We start from the raw sequence: 23,037 nt of genomic DNA, 5'->3' as shown, positions 1-23,037 counted from the left end.
CGATTTCATTAGAGGTTATAGGCCGATTTAAACTGTTTATCTGATCTTGATTTCATTTTGGTAAATGATATTTATCCAGAAAGCTGTCCATTTCCTTTAGATTTTCCAATATTGTGGAGTACAGGTTTTCAAAGTATGACCTGAAGATTCTCTGGATTTCCTCAGTGTCTGTTGTTATATCCCCTTTTCATTTCTGATTTTGTCAATTAGCATGCTCGCTCTCTGCCTTTTGGTTTGGCTAGAGGTTTGTCTATCTTATTGATCTTCTCAAAGAACCACCTCTTTGTTTCATTGATTCTTTGTACTGTTTTCCTAGTTTCTACTTTGTTGATTTCAGCTCTCATGTCTATCCTCCTTGGTGTGTTTGCTTCTTTTTTGCTCTAAAGCTTTCAGTTGTCAATTCTCTAATGTGACTTTCCTCCAGTTTCTTCATGTGGGCACTTAGTGCTATGAACTTCCCTCTTAGCACTGCTTTCAGAGTGTCCCATAAGTTTGGGTATGTTGTGTCTACATTCTCATTAAATTCTAGGAAGTCTTTCATTTCTTTTTTTATTTCTTCCTCAACCCAGGTATGGTGCAATTGGGTGTTATTCATTATCCACGAGAATGTAGGCTTTCTGCAATTCGTATTGCTGTTGAATTCTAGCTTTAATGCATGATGGTGGTCTGATAAGATACAGGGGGTTATTTCAATTCTTTTGTAGCTGTGGATGTTTGCTTTGCTGCCAACTATGTGGTCATTTTTGAGAAGGTTCCATGTGGCACTGAGAAGAAGGTATATTCTTTTGTGTTTGGATGGAATGTTCTATAGATATCTGTTAAACCCAGTTGGGTCATAACTTCTGTCAGATCCTTTGTTTCTTTGTTAAGTTTCTGTCTGGTGGTCCTGTCTAGTGGTGTAAGGGGGGTGTTGAAGTCTCCTACTATAAGTGTGTGTGGTTTTATGTGTGGTTTGAGCTTTAGTAATGTTTCTTTTACAAATGTGGGTGCTTTCGTATTTGGGGCATAGATGTTCAGGATTGAGACTTCATCTTGATGGACTTTTCCTGTGATGAGTATGAAATGCCCTTCTTCATCTCTTTTGATTGATTGTAGTTTAAAGTCTAATTTGTTAGATTTTAGGATTGCTACACCAGCTTGTTTCTTGAACCCATTTGACTGGAAAAAATTTTCCCATCCTTTTACTCTGAGGTATCGCCTGTCTTTGAAATTGAGGTGTGTTTCTTGTAAACAGCAGAAGGATTAATTTTGTCTTTGTATCCATTCTGTTAGCCTATATCTTTTTATGGGTAAGTTAAGACCATTGACATTTTGGGATATTAATGTCCATTGTTCATTGGTTCTTCTTTGTTTTGGATTTATTGTTGGTGGTGTCACTGCGTTTGGATTTTGCCCTCCTGTTTCTTTTTGTGTTTGGTAAAATTAGATTATCTATTGTGTTTTTGTTAGTGTGGGTATTTTCGTTGGGTTGGAGTTTTCCTTCCAGACCCTTCTGTAGTGCTGGATTTGTGGATATGTATTGTTTAAATCTGTTTTTGTCATGGAATATCTCATTTTCTCCATCTATAGTGATTGAAAGTTTTGCTGGGTACAGTAATCTGGGTTGACATCCATGCTCCCTTAGTGCTTGTAGGGTATCTATCCAAGACCTTCTGGCTTTCAGAGTTTCCATTGAGAAGTCGGATGTGATTCTGATTGGTTTGCCTTTATATGTTACTTGGCCTTTATCCTTTGCTACTCTTAATATTTTCTCTTTATTCTGTAGATTTGGTGTTTTAATTATTATGTGTCAGGGGGACTTCTTTTTGTGGTCCAGTCTGTTTGGTCTTGTACTTTCATATGCATATCCTTTTGTAGGTGGGGAAGTTTTCTTCTATGATTTTGTTGAATATGTTTTCTGTACCTTTTGAGCAGTGTTTCTTCACCTTCTCTACACCTATTGTTCTTAGGTTTGGTCTTTTTACGGTGTCCCATATTTCCTGGATATTTTGTGTTAGGGATTTGTTGGACTTGAGGTTTTCTTTGGTTGATGAATGTATAGCCTCTAGCGAGTCTTCAATAGCTGAGACTTTCTCTTCCATCTCTTGAATTCTATTGGTTATAAGCACATCTTTAGTCCCTGATCATTTACCCTGCCTTACCATTTCCACCATCGCCTCATTCTCTGTTTTCTTTATTGTGTCTATTTCAGCTTTCATGCTTTGAACTGTTTCAAGAACTTCCTTCATTTGTTTGGATATTTTTTCTTGGCTTTCTTTAGATTCTTTAAGAGATTTGTTTATTTCTTGAATTTTTTGATTTGTCTTTTTCTCCATTTCGTGTAATTTTTGTTTGATTTTTTTTCTATTTCTTTGAGGGATTTTCTTCTTTCCTCTTTAATGGTCTCTATCATCTTGCTGAGATAATTTTTGAGGTCCATCTCATCTTCATGCTCTGTGTTGGGCTTTTCAGATCATGCTGGAGTGGAGTCCCTAGATTCTGGTGGTGTCATATTGGTCTTTCTGTTGTTGAGTGAAATCTTATTCTGTCTTCTTCCCATATCTTCTTTTAGTGGGTGCAGGTGGGGTCACTCTATCTCCTCTTGTGACCCAGTGGTGTGTGGGTAATTCAATGTCCACAACTCTGGATGGTCTTGCCTCTCCTGGTAGTCTCCTCACTCCTTGTGGATCGGTTGGCAGAAAGAGATAGAAGAATTGGGTGTTTCCAGATTCAGGGAGCTCCTCCTTGTCTGTGTGTGTCTACCCCAAGCAGGTGGGCGCAGGCCTGGGGTGGTCGGGGTGAATGATGGTTTGGGTGGGGGTTGGGTAAGGGCAGAGGCTCACTCACCTCGTTCCTGGGTTGGTCGGTGGAAAGGTGCATCTGGATTCTTAAAATTTGGGTTATGGGGTTTATGAGTAAAAATGGTTATCATAGGTAACTATCAATGATGTCAAACCTTGAAGAGAAATGATTGTAAATGATAACTCTGTTCTGTCATGGTTTATTAACGATGACTAAAAGATGAGCAAGAGGAAGTGAAACACATGTCCAAAACCAAAAGTGATGTGATATATGTTTTGGAACAACATGAATGTATCCCTGTTTACTGATTTCTGTAGGAATAAAGACGTTTTCTGGCTGCTTGACAGTCAGGCTGCAATATTCTCCTGACCACCAAGGCCTGGCTCACTCCCTTCCCTCGCCAACTCTTTACATCTTCTGCTGAGACATGTCCACCACTGGAGATGGCTCTTAGCAGCCTACCATCTTGGAGATGGACATTTGTTGAGTCTGTCAGGACACTGTGAGGTAGGAAGCATGACCGTTCTCACCAAGCACATCAGGCTTCTATCCCGGAACCCACCTCTTTTGAGCTGTGTTACTTTGGGCTCATCTCTAAACCCGTCTGAGCCTGTTTTCACAAGTGTCCAATGTTAAGCATAAACATTTTGAAATGCTCTTTGGTATGGACTGCTGTCTGGAGGGTGTCATGGGCTAATGAACCACTGGTTTAAGGAGGGGTCTGAGTGAGAATGCCACTTGTCTTGTCTAAGAGTTCATGACCAGCTGATAGCAGTCTTGGTTTGTCTGATTTCCATTGCTACCAAGCAGAATGACAGACATGCCTGTTCTCCACAGAGAGGCTCTAAGCCATGTCCATGGACTGTGTAACTTGGGGCTGGTGCTCAGGAAGAAACCAAGCTCCCTCTATCAACCTTGGCAGGAACTGAAGTGCCATTGGCACAAACATTTACAGGTCAGCCCTTCTCATTACCCCCATGTGTGTGCAAGGTTACAGACATTTCAGAGATCCCTCTGCAGGTGTCTGGGTCCTCTTTGAGTGGCCTGGGACAGTCTCATGTACATGAAGCTGGAGGACTGTGATAGTCTGGTCTGGCTGTCCTTTGGCTTTTAGAGTCTACCTATGAAGCCATGAGAAAGTTCATCCTGGCTACTTGACTCTGCAGGCTGCTCCTAGCCAATGACCACCCAGCAGGGTTACTAGATGGGTCATTTCTCCCAAACCCTAGGACTAGTTTTCCTCTCCCTCTCTTCTTTCTCCCCTCCCCCCATGTCTTTTGTCGTTCTTCATCCTCCCCAGGCTCCTTGTTTCTTCTGCTTCTTTGCTTCCCTCCCACCCTGCTCTACCCTCAACCCCATCCCTTCAGGGTGAAACACCACCTGTCACGGCCTGAAGACAAAATAAACCCACACCCTCCATCTTTTCTGGGAATATCCTGCCACAAACCTTTTCTATCTTGTGGTGATTCACCTTCCTTGTTAACATGGTAGAATTTAGAATTGCCATTTGGGTCTTGTGGAGGCTAGCAGAACACATAATAAACAGGGTCTGGGTGGTCACAGAGACACCCGTCATACTCACAGAGAATGCTAGATGCGAGAAAAATGGACTCCTGTGTTGTCGGATCTATCGGCATTCTGTCTTTTAGTTAAAATTCTGAATTTGTATTCAATGAGACCAGAAGCTTTCTCTGTGTGTCTGGTCGGTTCTGCAGGGGAGGGGTGTACCTGAGGAGTCTGGTCAGTTCTTTGGGGGAGGGGCATGCCCGTGGAAATATCACGCTGACTCCTCACATAAAGATAATGGAGGTATGGGAGGTTGGTTCTGTGTAGACTCAGAGCCCCAGGTCTAAGTGTAGAAGCCCTGTGATGTGTCATGAACTGTCACTTGACACTGGGAAGACCCACTGGGGCTCAAACTATAGTGCTGGAGCCAGAAGGGATGGGGGCTAGAGGAGGCTGTTGTGTGAGGAAACAGAACTAGGAAAGCTGGTGAGCACTTAGGTGGGAGCACTAAAGTTCTCTGTGTGGTCCTGTCCAGAGACCTCAGATGCTGAGGGCAGAACATGGGAGCTGAAGTTAACATGCATCTGAAAGTCAGGAGCTGAGCTGGGTGGTCAGGCTAACGGACCCTGTGATAAGCTCCCTGGTTACAGGTGATCCATGGAGGGATGGCAGTGGGTATGTGCCAATCAAAGACCTAGAGAAATGGTGAGAGGCTGTTCCCCTCCCATGATGTATCAAATTCTGCCAATGTCGTAAGTAGCAAAAATATTTATCCTAAATGACAGTTTGGCTGTCACCCCTCCAGGAACGCCTCCATGGTACCTGTCATGCACACACAGGTGCACCCTCCAGAGGAGCATTCCCTAGGGCCTCTTCTCTCCATGTAGTAATTATCAACCCAGTATTGCTCAGGAAGTAGCTGAACCTAACAGTGTTTGAGAAAGGCAGCAATATCTGTATTAATTCCCATGATCCCTGGCACATAGTAGAGCTCCCTAAATAACAGGGGAGAGAGGATGAGTGTTTACATGCTAGGGAGGACAGTGTGAGGGCTCAGATATGACAGGGAGTGGGGGTGGCTGCATTACCTGCAGCCTGCTGAGATTCTGGGAGCCTCCAGGAAGGTGAACAGGCATCCATGGCTAATCTGACCTTAGCAAGGCCCTGGTGCTGTTTGTTTGGCATGATTCACACCACTCAGTAGCCCCATTGGCATGATTCACACCACTGGGTGCCATACGGGCATGGTTTAGTTGTAAAATGTTGTGGACTCTTAATCTCTCTGGAACCATAGCCCAAATAAACTCTTCTTTCTGCAAATTGCCTTGGTCATAGAGTTTTTTATCATAGCAATAGAAAAGTAACTAACACAGGGGGTGATAGCTGAGTCTTGCTTCCCACCCAGGTTCTCTCTGCTTGATGATCCACTGAGATGTGAGCAAGAAGCCTCACACTCCTGGTGCCATGCCATCTCCACCATGATGGACTGGGTTCCTTAGAACTGTGAGCCAAAGTAAACAGAGTGATGAGAAAAGTGTTGGGACCAGCCAGCCTGTTCAAATGTGCCTGAAAAGGGGAGTGAGGGTTGAGGGAAAAAAACAAAGTTCAGACCATAGTCAGGAGGGCTCAGTGAATACTGCAGCATCCCCAAGTTTATTACTCAAAGCCCTTATGTACCCCAAACAAAAGGGGAGGACAAAAGACTTCCTTACCATGATTCAAGAAAAAAACAAGTGTAACTCCCTCAATTTGCAAAACATTTAGTAACCATGCCCCAAGTCAAAAATCCTGTTATTTGGTCTTGAGGAGCAAGACATCTAGTGGCCACACCTTTGGCCAAACATGATTTAACATTGAAGAGCAAGAATAGGTTTGAGCTCTCTGACCTTAAGTCAAGATGGAATGCAGTCAATACTGTGGGCTCCCATAAAAGTTACCAATACAACCACACAATAGTCCTTAAAAGGGATAATTACCAATACCCAGAGGACAAACAGTCATCCTAAGACCAGACCCAGCAGATCCCAATTCACTAGATGCTCACTCTGCCTAGGTTTCATCCCTGGACCCTTGAGGAGGAGAAGGGGGTTGTAGCCCCTTCCCTAACACACACACACACACACACACACACACACACACACACACACACACACACACACACACCACATCCTGAGACATGTTTTCTCTGGGGAAGAAAATCAAAAGGCCACATTTAAATGTAGGGAGAGGACCAGGGAAGAACCTATCACCTGATGGCTTCAACTCTAGTTTAATCATTTTGTTACTAATTAATGTGGTCATTACTTCATTTCAAAGAGAAAGAACTATGATTAAAGGTTAATGCCATTGGTGCAATGCATCCCAACTGAAATTACATTATAAAAATGTCTAGAGTGTTTAATTGAACCTATAAGTAACAATGTAATTAGATTCAATGTATGTGCCTCTGCATCCATTTGCTCCTCTCTGAGGAGCAGAGAGCCCCTCATGGGCCAGTAAAAGGAGAGTGTGTGGATTTTCTAAAACTCTTTCTCTATCCCTCTAATCTCCTCTGTTATGTTCACACCCCAGGGATAAATGATAGGTGACTTGGTCACTGTACATCTGCACCTTCCCTTCTCCAGTGTAGCATGGTGTGTGTGTGTGTGTGTGTGTGTGTGTGTGTGTGTGTGTGTGTGTGTGTGTGTATGTGTGTGGTGCATGCAGGTATGTGGGTGCCACCTTGGCTGTGGCTCTTCAGACGTTGCCCATCTTGTTTTATTGACAAGTTTTCCTGTTGGCCTGGAGATTGTTCATTCAGCTAGGCTGACTGACTGGTCAACAAGTGCCAGGGGCCATTCTGTATCTACATATTCAGTCCTAGAACAAGCACACACAACAGCACCTGACTGCTCTACATGGTTCTGGGGATGGATCTCAGGTTCCCCATGCTTACCTTACCAACTGAGCCATCTCCTCCACAGCAGTGTAACAGGTTATAATGTTGTCTATATTATGCGACCTTCTGGGCTCTGCAGACACTTCACTAGCACATGCCCGTGCAGTGGCTAGGCTTCAGGTGGCTTTTAGGATTCCTTCAGCAATCTCTCCCATCATCCCTAGGATTCAGAATACTAATTTAAAAACACTAAAATCCCCATTATTTTAGTTACAATTTGAAGCAGCCCAAGGAGCAAGATGATGCCTATCTCATTGCCAGTGCCCTAGATGATACGGAGGTGAGTATGACTGGGAGTGAGTCAGTCTTTGTTTTTAAAAGGAGGAGGCATTTCAAGAGAAGGAACAGTATTTGCAAAGATAGGGTGTCATAAAAGAATAATATTGATTTGGAGAATCAGGGTCACTTGGCAAGACTCATGTGACCAGGCACAGGCAGCTGCAGCTTCCTCAGCCCCTCCTCAACCACCTCCTAGTTACTTAGGATTGTTTAAAGACACATTTTCCATGACATCACTTTTCTTTATTTTTTTCTTGATAATAGCCATTCTGACTGAGGTATCGTGACATATCAAACTAGTTTTAATTTGCATTTCCTTAATGGCTAAGGGTAGTGAACATTTTCAAACAACAAATATAAAAGATAAAACCCATCCCACTGAAGCCAGACAAGGCAAACCAACAGAAGGAAAAGAGCCTCAAGAGAAGGCACAAGAATAAGACCCACTCACTCACATACTCAGGAGTCTCATGACAATGAAAGCCATAGCATGTACACGGAGGACCTGGTGCAGACCTATGTAGGGCCTATGCTTGCTGCTCAGTCTCTGTGAGTTCATATGAGATCCGTGCAGTTGATTTTAGAGGGCCTTGCCCTGGTGTCTTCCATCCCCTCTCGTTCCCACACTCCTTCTGCCTCCTCTTCTATGGGGTTCTATGAGCTCTGAGGGGAGAGATTTCACAGAGTCATCACATTTAAACTGGTGTGTTCCAAGGTCTGTCTGTCTGACTCTGAAATGTCTGGCTGTGTGTATTTGTATAACATAATATCATTAGGAGTCATTTATTGTTACTTCTCATCCTCCTATTATGATGATGGTGATGGTGATGATGATACCATCAGTACTGCTTTAGCCCTAGGTCTCTGGCCTATCCAGGCTCTGGTTCTTGGTCACCCAATCAGAGCCAGGTATGGGTTCCATCTTGTGGAGTGGGACTTAAGTCAAATCAGACATTGGTTGGTCATCCCACAAGCTTTGTGCCACCATTGCCTAGTGTATGTGTGGGTATGACAAATTGTAGATGAGTTTTGTGGCCGGGTGTTTATGTTTCCTTTTTGGTAGACTTCAGAGAACCTTCCCATACCAAAGACACTAGAACATTGAGGTGAAGGCTCTATTAAGGCACCAGCTTCACTGACTTCTCCATGTTCAATGGGTTGATGTTGTCTTCAGCAATGGGGCCTTGCTGTCAGTTTGAGGAGACCAACCTGTTGTTTTTGCAGCAGGCTGAATTGTTTGGGGATTTCCAGGAGACCCACTTGACTATCTGCTCAATTGGAAGTAACCCAATCCAGTACTGGAAGCTTCACTTGGTGACAAGAGATAACCAGTGGGGACTTGTTTCCTTCATTAGTTGAAGACTTCATTAGGATCCCAATACTCGGATATTTTAGGAAGTTTCCACTGCACTAGGGTTTCCATTTCTCCCCTTCCCAGCTGATGATCCTATTCTTACTCCCTGCTCTATCCCCCCCCAAGTCATTTTTCTTTCCCCCTCCAATGGAGATCCATGCGTCAATCCAGTCCCTTCCTCTATACCTAACCTCTTTGGGTCTATGGAGTATAGCTAAGTTATTACTTATTTAATGGCTAATAGCCACATATAAGTGAATATCTACCATATTTATCTTTCTGGGTCTAGGTTACCTCACTCAGGATGAGTGCAAATTTCATGATGTCATTTTTAACAGTTGAATAATGCTCCATTGTGTAAATATAACACATTTTCTTTATCCTTTCTTTTGTTGAGGGACATCTAGGTTTTTTCCAAGTTCTGGCTATTATGAATACAGCAGCAATGAACATGGTTGAGCAAATGTCCTTGAGGTAGGATGAAGCATCATTAGGTATATGCCAAAGAGTGATATACCTGGATCTTGAGGTAGACAGATTCCCATCTTCCTGAGGAACCACCATACTGATTTCCACAGCGGCTGTACAAGTTTGCATTCGAACCAGCAGTGGAGGAGTGTTCTCCCTTATTCCACATCCTCTCCAGCATGAGCTGTCACTTGTGGTATTTATCTTAGCCATTCTAACAGGTGTAAGATGGAATCTCAAAGTAGTTTTGATTTGCATATCTCTGTGGGCTAAGGATATTGAACATGTTTTTAACTGATTTTCAGCCATTAAGTTTCCTTTATTGGTAATTTTCTGCTCAGATTTGTAACCCATTTTTAATTGAGTTATTGGTTCTCCTGATATCTAGTGTCTTGAGTCCTTTATATATTTTGTATATTAGTCTTCTACTGAATATGCCTAAAAAAATCTTTTCCCTTGTGTTCCTAATCTCTCCAGGACTTTTATGGTGAAATGGTGTTGGATGTTGTCAAAGGCCTTTTCTGCATCTAATGTGATGATCATGTGGTTTTTTATTTCAGTTTGTTTATATGTTAGATTATGTTTATTGATTTTCATTATTGAACCATGAGTTTATAAGCTTTCTGTTGTTTCTCTTGGTATTGGTATCCAGCTTTAATCCATGGTGTCAGATAGGATGCAGGGAGTTATTTTCATTTTCTTCTATTTGTTGAGTCTTGCTTTGTGTCTGAGTATGTGCTCAATTTTGGAGAAAGTTCCGTGAGGTGCAGCGGAGAAGGTATATTCTTTTGTGTCATGGTAAAACATTTTGTAAATTTCTATTGAGGTTCATTTGGTTTATAATCTCTGTTACCTCTAGCATTTCTCTGTTTAAGTTTTTGTGTGGATGACTTGTCTATTGGTGAGACAGTAGGGTATCAGTGTGTGAGTGTCAATGTGTGATTTAAGTTTTAGTAGTGTTTCTTTTACAAACTTGTGCTCTTGTGTTTGGTGCATACATGTTAATACTTGAAATGTCCTTTTGGCGGATTTTTCCTTTGAGTATGTAATGTGCTTTCATATCTCTTCTGATTAGTTTTGGTTTGAAGTTTTTTTTGTTTTTTTTTGTTTTTTGTTTTTTTCAGATACTAAAACAGTTAAACCAGCTGGTTTCTCTGGTCTATTTGCTGGAAATATCTTTTTCCAACCCTTCACCCTGAGTTAATATCCAATGTGTTTCTTGGATGCAGCAGAAGGATGGATCCTGTTTTCCCATCTATTTTGTTAGTCTGTGTCTTTTGAGGGAGGAAATTGATACCAGTAATATTGAGAGATAACAATGACCAACAATAGTTGATTCCTGATATATTGGTGGTGGTAGTGGTGGTGGTGGTGGTAGTGGCAGAGAGAGAGGGAGAGAGAGAGAGAGAGAGAGAGAGAGAGAGAGAGAGAGAGAGAGAGAGAGAGACAGAGTTTCCCTTCTTTTAATTTTGCTGATCTGAGCTCTGAGCTGTGTTTTCATGTGTATTCCCTGTTTTCATGCTTGTAGTTAACCTCCTTAGGTTCGGCTGGAGTTTTCCTTCTAGCATTTTCTGGAGGGCTGGATTTGTAGATAGATATTGCTTAAATTTGACTTTATCATGGAATATCTTATATTCTCCATCTATGATGACTGGAAGTTTTGCTGGGTGGAGTATTCTTCGCTGGCATCTGTGATCTCTTAGACTCTGTAGCATGTCTGTCCAAGCCCTTTTGATTTTTAGTCTCCATTGAGAAGTCAGGTATAATTCTAATAAGTCTGCTATTATACATTACTTGTTCTATCCCCCTTGTAGTTTTTAATGCTCTTTATGTGTATGTACATTAAGTGTTTTTATTATTACATGCCAAGGGGACTTTTTAATTTATTTGATATTATTTATTCCTCTTGTATCTTTATAGGCATATCCTTCTTTAGGTTAGAAATTTTTCTTCTATGGCTTTGGTGAAAATATTTTCTGGACCTTTGGGCTAGGTTTCTTATCGTTTCTCTAATTTTGTTATTCTTAGATTTGGTCTTTTCATAATGTCACAGATTTCCTGAATGTTTTGTGCCAGAAGTTTTGTATCCATTTCTTCTATTGTATCTTTGATGCCTGAGATTTTTTCTTCCACCTCTTGTATTCTGTTGGTGAATCTCTCCTCTGTAGTTCCTGCTCAAATTCCTAAATATTTTATTTCCAGAATTCCCTCAGTTTGGATTTTCTTTATTGATTCTACTTCCATTTTCAGGTCCTGAATAGTTTTATTCATTTCCTTCTACTGTTTCTTTGTGTTTTCCTGGATTTCTTCCAGGGATTTATTCATTTCCTCTTTAAAGACATCTATCCTCTTCATACAGACTGTTTTAAGGTCTTTTTCTTGCTTTACAGCTATGTTGGAATATTCAGGCCTGCTGTTGTAGCAGAGCTGGGCTCTAGTGGAGACACGTCGCCTTGACTGTTACTGTATGTTCTTGTAACATGAGGTTTTCTTGGCCCAGCTAAGTCCTGCTGCCCTTCTCTGCCCCAAAGAAACATACAGACACTTTATGAAGCTGTTGGCCAGTGACTATGGTTTCTTATTGGCTAGCTCTGTCTTAATTATAAACCTATTTCCATAAATCTAAGTATTTCTACGTGGTCTTGTCTTACCAGAGAAAAGGTCCAAGCCTCTTACTCTGTTGGGATCTATATCTCATCTGCTCAGTGTATCCACAGAGAAGACAAGAGAGCGATTTCCTGTTTGTCCCTACTTATATCATGTTACTGACCAGCTATGTCACTTCCTGTCTATCCATACAAACCTCCAGACCTCTACCATTAGCTAGTGGCAGTTTCTGCTCAGCTATCTCACTTTCTGGGATCACATGACAACTCCTCTCGGCCTATACTTCCCAGAATACTCCTTGTCTTTTAGTTCTGCATTCATCCTGCCTGGCCAATCAGTGTTTTATTCATCAGCCAAAAACAAACATATACACAGAAGAACACTCCCCATCATGTTCCTATGCTCATGTCTGGGCAGCTGGGATTCAGATGAATGTAGTCTAGTGCTGATTTCTGGATCAGTTGTAGTTTGATGGATGGTTTGTTTCTTGGCTTCTGTTTCCTCTCTGAATTTTCAGAGAGTGTGATGGCTGTGTGTTGCCTGGTATGAAGTTTTCTGTGGCCCTGTTTCGCTGGCCTCCTCAGCTGGTGTGTTCCCAGGGAATGCCTGCTGCTGGTTTTGGAAACTAAGAAAATGGCAGGAGTTGGAGGAAGGAAGGTTGGAGAAGAAGGTCTTTGTGATCCATTAGAGATGGAATAGGGAGGAAAGGGAGATCACAGCAGGGGTTCTGCTATGAAGCTGGACATGAGACTGTGTGGATTGTGTCTGGAGGAACAGAAGCAGAGGTGAGGTTCTGCAGATAGCCTACCTGCTTCCCCGGCAAGAGTGGCCTTTGGGTTAGTGTAAACAGATGTTTCCTGTCCCAAATGTCCAGTGTCAAATAACCACTCTGAAGCTTATATTAATTATAAATGCTCAGTCAATAGCTCAGGCTTGTTACTAGCTAACTTGTACACTTAAATTAACCCATACTATTTATACTCTGCCAAGTGGTTCATGGCTTGCTACCTCGGGTTTTACATGTCCTGCTTGCTCAGTTGCCAGCTGGCATCTCTCTCACTCTGCCCTTCTTCTTCCCATCATCCTTAGTTTGGTCACCCCACCTATACTTCTTGCCTGGCTACTGGCCAATCAGCATTTTATTGTACAAGCTTGAGTGACAAATCTTTACAGTGTACAAGAGCATTATTCCACAGCAGGTTAGCAGGATCTGCTTGCTGGGAATGCAGGTGGAATAAAGACTAAATGATTTTTTAAGATTTATTTTGTAGTATGTTATAGCTTTGTATGTGTGGTTGTGTGCATGTGTAAGTGTAGTGCTTACAGAGTCCAGAAGAGAGCATCACACTCCCTGGAGCTAGAGTTACAGACAATTGTGAGCCACTCACTGTCATCTCTGTTATTAGGTGGGTTATCCTATGCCATTTTTGTGACAATTGGTCATTGGCCCACTTACTTTCTTATGATTAATAAAGCAGATTCCTAAAGTGGGATCTGTGGGGATCAAGACCTCCAGTGTCTTTATGAAAAGATCACAGAATTGTTAAGCAGGCTTCCTGGTTTTCAGTTTTCTATTAGGTCTGTGACCTGGGTGACTTGCTTGTTTTCTGTACTATTTTTCAAATGCTGACTAATAAACACTTTTCTATCAACTTCACAGTTTAAAGATAATTTTGCAAGAAAGATGGGTCTAGTGGCACAGGCCTTGAAACCTTCAGTTCCTCGGGACACTGAGGCAGGAGGATTGCCTAGTTCAAGGCCAGCCTGAGCAGTTATTGAGAGCCTGTCTCAGAAGTGAAAAGAGGGCAGGAAATGGATGCATCACTGTGGTAGAGCACTTGCCTGGCAAGAGAAAGTCCCCGGGTTAGTTTCCTAAATCTGTGCACTGTACTGTGATCATATTCACACAATCACACTCTCTAATGACCTGCACTCCTGCTGACCCCTTCTTCCCAACTCTTCTCTCTTCCACGTGTGTGTGTGTGTGTGTGTGTGTGTGTGTGTGTGTGTGTGTGTGTGTGTGCTTGTGTGTGTGTGTGTGCTTGTGCGTGCCTGTGTGCACTTGAGGGCACATGCAGGGGGAGGGATGACACATGCACACACAGCTTATACAGCTCGCCACAGATGCTGCTGGGTGTTCATGATTGCATGGGCCATATCAGGCCAGAAAACAGTGTTTCCTTCTGACTCTTACAGTCCTTCCTTCATTCTTTCCTTCCTTCCTTTCTCTCTTTCCCATTCTTCCATCTTTCCTTCATCTCTCTTTCTTCATTCCTTCTTTCTTCCTTCCATTCTTTCATTTATTTTTAGGAGAGAGCACAAATGCAGTTCCCTACTGCCTCAAATTATACAGTCAAGTTTCCTGCATTTGCAGAAAATCTCGGGGGTCAGCACATCCAGAGTGCAACAGATAAGTCTTACCCTGGGAAAACCACCTTCATGATCACAGTATCACCCCTGCCAGTTAAGTATATAGGCTCTTACAGTCCTTCTGCCCCCTTCTGTGATGCCCCTAGAACTTTGTAAAGGGGTATTATTGGTGCCTTGTTCAGGTTAGACACTCAATGGACACTTCTTCTCAGCATGCTGACCAGTTATGAGTTTCTGCATCAACTGCCACCCTCTGAAAATGCTTTCTGGAGGACAATGAAATGGCTCAGCAGTTGCTGTTTTCACAGAGAACCACAGGTTGGCTCCCAGCACCTAGGTCAGGTAGCTCACAACTGCCTGTAACTCTAGCTCCAGAGGATCTGATGCCCTCTTCTGGCCTCCATGGAAACTACACATCTATACAAAAGTAAAAAATAAAATAAACTTTTAAATAAGTTTCTCTGATCAAAGATGAAATACACACTGAGAGGCAGTTTGGTTCCATGTCTGTCTAGCAAAAGCAATCTTTTCAAAGATGTCTTTGAGAAGTTAATGAAATCTTTGTGGTTACAAATTATTAGTAGGTATATATTCTTGTCTACTTTAAACAAGAGTTTCTTCAAAAACAGCTAGCCTTGATGACTGGGTTTGGTTTGTCTTTGTTTAAAGTACATCCATTTCTTGGAGTAAATGAATCTGAGAGATAAGTCTCATGTCTGCCCCTGGCTGCACTTTGCCTCTGTCTATATACACAGTATTATAGAGTTCTCCATAGAGAGCTCTAGAATATTGAAACAGGAATGTTTTCCCTATGCAACCAAGAAGCTTTTCTCCCCAAATAGTGGTTTTGTTCTAAATTTGGTCAGCTGGCCAGACTTCCTGGGCATCAGCAGTACCCGAGGCCCTGGCGGAGGCATAGCCAGCCTCTCTAGCTCACTGGGCAATCACATCCCTTTGTAATGAGCACTTACTTGTTGTCCCACAATCCACCAATTTCACCCTTGAGTTCCTCTACTCCTCTCTGGTGAATGCCATCTGCTCCTGGTGATTTATCTACATTTAGTTTGTCAATTATGTAGAAAATCACTCACACATCTACATCTACTGCCTTGTTGGTCTCCAGAACAGTCTGGAAGAGGAGGCACCTTTAGAGCATCACATAGGAATGCAGAACCTGAGCTTTTTGAAGAAACCTCATTCTCTATATCAGATTCACGGACTTAAGGAACAATGACAGAGCACCTACTATGTGTCTTCTAGAATATTCTGTTGTGAAATAATCTTTTTGTGCACTGTGAAGATGTGTCACTCTGATTGGTTTAATAAAAAGCTAAGTGGCCAATAGCTAGGCAGCATTTTGGGGGCAGAGAGAATGCTCAGAAGAAGAAGGTAGAGATGCTGAGAGATGAAGAACAAGCAAGACAGGCAGGAAGAGATAACAGCCATGAGCCACATGGCAGCACAAAGACTGATAGAAATGGGTTAGTAAGGTGATAAGAGCTACGCAGGAACAACCCTAAGCTATAGGCCAAGCTTTCATAATTCATATCAAGTCTCCATGTCATTATTGGAGAGCCAATGGTCCTGCCTACAATATTCTTAAGAAGGAAGGAAGGAAAGATGGCAGGACTGCTGTGCCCTGGGGCAGATTGCAGGAGTTCAGTGACCCTGTGATGAGAATTCAGGGAGAAATGGCGGGATCTATGGGAAGTTCTGTTGCTGTTTAAGGGATTGCTGCAAGCAGCCCTCAGGGAAAGGAAACTCATCCCAACCCCATGGATAGGCTTGTCCTGTGTCTTTGGGGGTCCCTTCCTATAGCATGGTAAAAAAATCCCTGCCCTGTTGAAATTCTGGGCTCTCTACATATTTGCTTTCAGACACCAAATGTGAGCCAGAGAAACCCCACTGCTTCCAGGCAAGTTTTCTGGGCCAGCACTCCTTTTAGAGACACTGAATCTGATACTGTTGGCTTCCTCTGTCAACCTGGCTCATAAGATGAAGACTGCTTAGAGCAGAGAGGCTCAAGTGGGTAGCTGGAAAGTCCAGCAAACAGGACGTAATATGTGTTTACAACCACCAGAACAGCCCAATTGGACATATAGCATTATGGGGAAATAAACCTCAGTGTAAGCCATGTACATTTCAGGACTATTTGTTACAGCAACATTTATAATTCATGCTGACTGACACATTGGTGAGTGCTTCTGAAGTGAGACAAATCAGGAAAGGTCAAGGGTAAGAAGTCAGCTGTACAGATGGTCTTGAGTGGAATAGGATAACTCAGAAGGATTTGACTAGCTAAAAGATGGGCTGGAAATTACAGGGAGAGTAGTTAGACCTTGCTTGTGGACCCCATGAGCCCCTGAAGCCAAATCCCCTTTGCTTTAGTTTTTCTCCTTTATAAAATGCAGTTGATAAAGGAGCACCTGGTTACAGGGTTGTTGTTAGGTCTGAATGAATTACCCAGGTGCATTACCCACGTATGCTTAGCTCAGCACCCTGGCCACAGCAGATCCTCAGGGTGCAGTAGCCACCTCCATCTTTCTAACACTGCTATCCTTCAGAGACAGTCCTGAGCTCTTCAGGGGGCTCAGCACTCACTGGAGACCCTCATCACTGACTGCATCCAGCCAGGGAGAAGGCATGTTCTGAAAGCCATGGGCATGGGTGGCCAAAAACAGGCGTCTAATTCACATGTAAGCCAAAACAGTTGTTAGTAAATTAAACATTGATTGTAAATGAGTCTCCAGTTAAGACTCACTAATTACACCTCCAACTCGATTGTCATGCAAAAATATAAAATTACCCCAGAACAAATATTTAATTACTTTCCTGGTAATAAGTTGAACTAATATTGTTCATCAAGCTGGTAGATGGGAATGTGGAAACATTTAATTGATGCAAAGATGGGAAATCAGAAAATTAATGAGACAATGGCCATGTTGTCTTGTCTACCATTGTGACATGGCTTCAATGGTGATGAGAGGGGATCAGGAGAGGGAAGCCCTTCTTGTCTATGATGGTGGAGGCAGTGGTGGCTGGAAGACACCTGTAGGTGGGGGATTTCCCTGAAGGGCATGGTCTTCTGGAGAGGCTGAGGCTGTGCCATTGCTTGGCCCTGCACCATGGCTCAACTTCTCCCTCCTCCCATCCTTCTCCAATGGTGCCCTCTGGAAAATTCTAACTATAACTGGAAAGCGACAGGATCTGGCTCACCCATTAGCAGACAGAGGCTGAAGGGGGGTTAGATGCCAGGGCTAACTTGGCGCTTTCTGATTCACAGATGCTCTGTCAAATGGGGAAGAAAAGAACAAACACAGTGAGGGCCCCACAGGAGGAAGCCTTGAGACTCCAGGAAAAGAGCAGCAGGAAGGGCTGGGGTAGGGGCTGCCCTGACTGAAGGCAGCTGGTCCTGCCTTGCCTGTTGCCTGCGATGGCTCTAGGTTTTTCTTTTGGGAGACGCCACGTCCTTCAGCACCCAGAAACAGCTCTGTAAGATGAAAGTCTGGAAAGACTGTGACGTCCAACTCATCATTTAAGAGAGAAAAACAATACTAGGGTGATGGCTACTGTTGATGACAGAGAGGTGACTCAGGGGTAAAGAGGAAAGACCTCCTGTTCCTCACAGGACAGTTGGGTTCCCAGCACCCACATCAGCCAGCTCACAATTGTAACCAAAGAATCTGGGGCCTCTTCTGGCTTTCACAGCACTTGTCTGCATGTGCACACATACAGACCCCACCACTCAGACACACTCACACACACATACACACCCCACCACTCACACACACCCACACACACATGCACACCCACTACTCACACACACTCACACACACACACACACACACACACACACACACACACACACACATGCATACCCTAACGCTCACACCCTACCACTCACACACACATACACACACACACATGCACACCCACCACTCACACACACACACTCAGACACACATGCACACCCCACCACTCACACACACTTGCATATACATAATTAAAAACAAATAAACAGGAGCTGGAGAGATGGTCAGTGGTTGACAGCAATAGCCACAGGCTTGTGTCAGTGACTTGGAAATCCCCCTCGGGTGCATGCACAGCCAGGTAGGGAAACAGAAGGCTAGCTCAGTCAAAGGATGAGACAACCCCAAAAAGCTGGACGGAGCTAATGCATTCAGAAAGGACTCCACCCCAGATGTGGCCTTCGCATCTGCAGGCACCAATTCTCCCTACCCAATAGGCTCGGCATGTCCTGAGCTCAGGCCTACAAAGCCACCTCTTCATTGCTGAAGACAGGTCTTGGCAAAGATGAAGAAAGTAATCCAGAGTGAGAAGGGCTCAGTAAAGCCAGGATCTAGAGAGGTCTCAAATGCATGGAGGACCTCACTGAAGAGCTTGTTCAGACTCAGCTGTCATCCACGACAATCTGTGGATCAGATGGTTTTAGTCTCATTTACTTCAAGTTGCCAGGCTCCGGGTCTTTCTGCTTTGAAAAGTGGGGTGTTCTGGCTTCAGACACCAGGTCCCGAGAGGGGACCCTCATGCCCCATCCCCTCTTAAGCTCCCTGGGAACCTGGAGTTAAGCTGTTACAGAACCTTTGTGAGCTGGGACAAGCTGGCCTACAGCACGAGCCACACAGGGTGTGGACTGCAATGTGTCTTCATCTGGAGAGAATTAAATGGGCTTGAGGATTGGAGCAGTGGATGGTCATTAAGACTCCTGCATGGAGTCTCCTCCCCTCTGTATCTTCAGACCTCCTTCCCTGACATCATGTCAGAGCTTTGTCTTAGGCAAGACTGAGGAAAGGCAGCCACTCCTTGTACAGTGGTGTAACTCCTTGTTGAGAATCAGAGCGGCTACCCTAGATTGAAGGAAATATCCTGGGAGCCAGCCTGCACTGCAGGTTTGCCTTCATCCTCCTTTCCTGTTTTTCCTTCAGTCTACTGAGGCAGAGGCTGTCAGGGCTGTTAGTCAGGCAGCCCTGGTGTCTTCTCTCTACCTACACCTTCCAAAGACCAAATGAACACTTTTTGAAATGTGTAGAAATCTGCCCTTTACTGATTCTCGGGCTGAGATCTCCAAGTTAAGGTGAATTTGTTGAGAGTGCAGACTCATTCCAAAGTGGGCAAGATTATGAATGACAAAGCTGGGGTTTTATAATCCCTGGACAAAGGTGATGTCCACTTCAATTTCAGTATTCATTCACATAATTAGACTACTCATGAGACGACAGGAAATCACTTTTTAGTCGTTTAGCACTTAGAAACTGAAGATCCTCCACACTTGATCTGATTTTAGTCAGAAGCTGAATAGTTTCCAAGTAAATCATCAAAGCTTTAAGCATTAAAAGTTGGTGGCATTGATGTCAGAGCTCAGCCTGTGGTTGAGAGCAATTGCTGCTCTAGAAAAGGACCTGCTTTCAGGTCCAGCACCGTGTGGTGGCTCACAACTGAGTTCCATTCCGGTGGGTAGGATGTCCTAGCCTGGACACCAAACACAACTTACAGACCCATGCAGGCAAACGAGTCCAGTGACAATTTTCTTTCTCTAAAGGGGAGCACTGAAAACCACCACACCGTACTACAGTAAATGCTGAAATGAAGACTTGCCTATTTAAACAGCTAATATTTTTGCTGGAGGACCCTTGGTATAGAGCCATGCAAGAGGGATTGCAGGATATAATGAAATGGAAATTGGCTGCTTGTTAACTGGAGAGAACCCTCTTGTGGGTGCCTTTAGACCTCAAATTCTGAAAACAGGAATGTAGTGTCTCCTCCATACTGTACAGGACTGACTATTGTCTATGGACTAGTGTCTATGTGAAATGGACCCCTGAAGGTCACCATTTAGTTGGAGAGTGGTTATGCTTGTTCTCCAGTACTTCTGACACTAGGAACACCGTGGGCTTTCTTCACACCCAAAGCAGCTCATCAGTGCATACCCTCTAGGTGTCCCTCCCCAAATCATTAGGTCCTGACAAAGACCAAAGTTTGTCTCAGCAGTTGTGAGCTACCTGACCTAGGTGCTGGGAGCCAACCTGTAGTTCTCTGTGAAAACAGCAACTGCTGAGCCATTTCATTGTCCTCCAGAAAGCATTTTCAGAGGGTGGCAGTTGATGCAGAAACTCATAACTGGTCAGCATGCTGAGAAGAAGTGTCCATTGAGTGTTCTAACCTGAACAAGACACCAATAATACCCCTTTACAAAGTTCTAGGGGCTTCACAGAAGGGGGCAGAAGGTCTGTAAGAGCCTATATATTTACCTGGTAGGGGTGATACTGTGATCATGAAGGTGGTTTTCCCAGGATAAGACTTGTCTGTTGCACTCTGGATGTGCTGACACCTGAGATTTCTGCAAATGCAGAAAACTTGACTGTATAATTTGAGGTAGTGGGGAACCTACCTCTCTCCTAAAAATAAATTTGTGCTCTCTCCTAAAAATAAATGAAAGAATGGAAGGAAGAAAGAAAGAAGGAATGAAGTAAGAGAGAAGAAGGAAAGAAGGAAGAATAGGAAAGAGAGAAAGGAAGGAAGGAGAGAAGGAAGGAAAGTAGGAGGGAGGGAGGGAGAGAGGGAGGGAGGAAGGAAGGAAGGAAGGACTGTAAGAGCCAGAAGGAAACACTTTCTTCTGGCCTGATTTGGCTCCTGCAATCATGAACACACAGCATCTGTGGCGAGCTGTATAAGCTGTGTGTGCATGTGTCATCCCTCCCCCTGCATGTGCCTTCAAGTGCACACACACACACACACACACACACACACACACACACACACACACACACACACGTGGAAGAGAGAAGAGTTGGGAAGAAGGGGTCAGCAGGAGTGCAGGGCATTAGAGAGTGTGATTGTGTGAATATGATCGCAGTACAGTGCACACATGTAGGAAACTAACCCCGGGACTTTCTCATGCCAGGCAAGTGCTCTACCACTGAGATGCATCCATCTCTTGCCCCCTTTTCACTTCTGAGACAGGCTCTCAATAACTGCTCAGGCTGGCCTTGAACTGGGCAATGCTCCTGCCTCAGCATCTTGAGGAACTGAAGATGTCAAGGCCTGTGCCACTAGACCCACCTGTTGTGCAAAATTATCTCTAAACTATGAATCTGACAGAAAAGTGTTTATTAGTCAGCATTTGAAAAATAGTACAGAAAACAAGCAAGTCACCCAGGTCACAGACCTAATAGAAAACTGAAAACCAGGAAGCCTGCTTAACAATTCTGTGATATTTTCAACAAGACACTGGAGGCCTTGATCCCCACAGATCCCACTTTAGGAATCTGTTTTATTAATCATGAGAAAGTTAGTGGGCCAATGACCAATTGTCACAACAGTGGCATAGGACAATCCACCTAATAACAGAGATGACAGTGAGTGGCTCACAATTGTCTGTAACTCCATCTCCATGGAGAGTGATGCTCTCTTCTGGACTCTGTAAACACTACACTTACACATGCACACAACCACACATACAAAGCTATAACATACTACAAAATAAATCTTAAAAAAACATTTAGTCTTTATTCCACCTGCATCCCCAGCAAGCACATCCTGCTAACCTGCCGTGGAATAATGCTCTTGTACACTGTAAAGATTTGTCACTCAAACTTGTACAATAAAATGCTGATTGGCCAGTAGCCAGGCATGAAGTACAGGTGGGGTGACCAAACTAAGGATGATGGGAAGAAGAAGGGCAGAGTGAGAGAGATGCCAGCTGGCAACTGAGCAAGCAGGACATGTAAAACATGAGGTAGCAAGCCATGAACCACTTGGCAGAGTATAAATAGTATGGGTTAATTTAAGTGTACAAGTTAGCTAGTAACAAGCCTGAGCTATTGACTGAGCATTTATAATTAATATAAGCTCCAGAGTGGTTATTTGACACTGGATATTTGGGACAGGAAACATCTGTTTACACTAACCCAAAGGCCACTCTTGCCGGGGAAGCAGGTAGGCTATCTGCAGAACCTCACCTCTTCTTCTGTTCCTCCAGACACAATCCTCCAGTCTCATGTCCAACTTCATAGAAGAACCCCTGCTGTGATCTCCCTTTCCTCCCTATTCCATCTCCAATGGATCACAAAGACCTTCTTCTCCAACCTTCCTTCCTCCACCTCATGCCATTTTCTTAGTTTCCAAAACAAGCAGCAGGCATTCCCTGGGAACACACCAGCTGAGGAGGCCAGGGAAACAGGGCCACAAAAACTTCATACCAGGCAACACACAGCCATCACACTCTCTGAAAATTCAGAGAGGAAACAGAAACCAGGGAACAAACCATCTACCACATTACAACTAATCCAGAAATCAACACTAGACTACATTCATCTGAATCCCAGCTGCCCAGACATGAGCATAGGAACATGATGGGGAATGTTCTTCTGTGTATATGTTTGTTTTATTGGCTGATGAATAAAACACTGATTGGCCAGGCAGGATGATATGTAGCACTAGAAGACAAGGAGGATTCTGGGAAGTATAGGCAGAGAGGAGTTGTCATGTGATCCCAGAAAGTGAGATAGCTGGGCAGAAACTGCCACTAGCTAATGATAGAGGTCTGGAGGTTTCTATGAATAGACAGGAAGTGATTTAGATGATCAGTAACATGATATAAGGCAGGACAAACAGGAAAATGCTCTCTTCTCTTCTCTGTGGATACACTGAGCACATTCGATATAGACCCCAACAGAGTAAGAGTCCTGGACCTTTTCTCCGGAAAGACAAGACC

The 23,037-nt window shown here is 43.6% G+C and overlaps 1 non-coding gene and 1 pseudogene across 1 annotated transcript; one reads left to right on the top strand and one right to left on the bottom strand.

The window, feature by feature from the left end:
- Positions 1 to 14,240: 14,240 nt before the first annotated feature.
- Positions 14,241 to 14,405, bottom strand: LOC113831291. The gene has a single exon (XR_003481017.1). It is a non-coding gene; the product is annotated as a U1 spliceosomal RNA (small nuclear RNA).
- A 6,159-nt stretch (positions 14,406 to 20,564) lies between these two features.
- Positions 20,565 to 20,719, top strand: LOC113831292 (annotated as a pseudogene).
- The last annotated feature ends 2,318 nt before the right edge of the window (positions 20,720 to 23,037 follow it).

Source organism: Cricetulus griseus (assembly GCF_003668045.3).
Source record: "Cricetulus griseus strain 17A/GY chromosome 1 unlocalized genomic scaffold, alternate assembly CriGri-PICRH-1.0 chr1_0, whole genome shotgun sequence".
NCBI classification, from domain to species: Eukaryota; Metazoa; Chordata; class Mammalia; order Rodentia; family Cricetidae; genus Cricetulus; species Cricetulus griseus.
The sequence above is the reverse complement of the archived record's forward strand: the minus strand, read 5'-3'. Positions and strand labels throughout refer to the sequence as shown.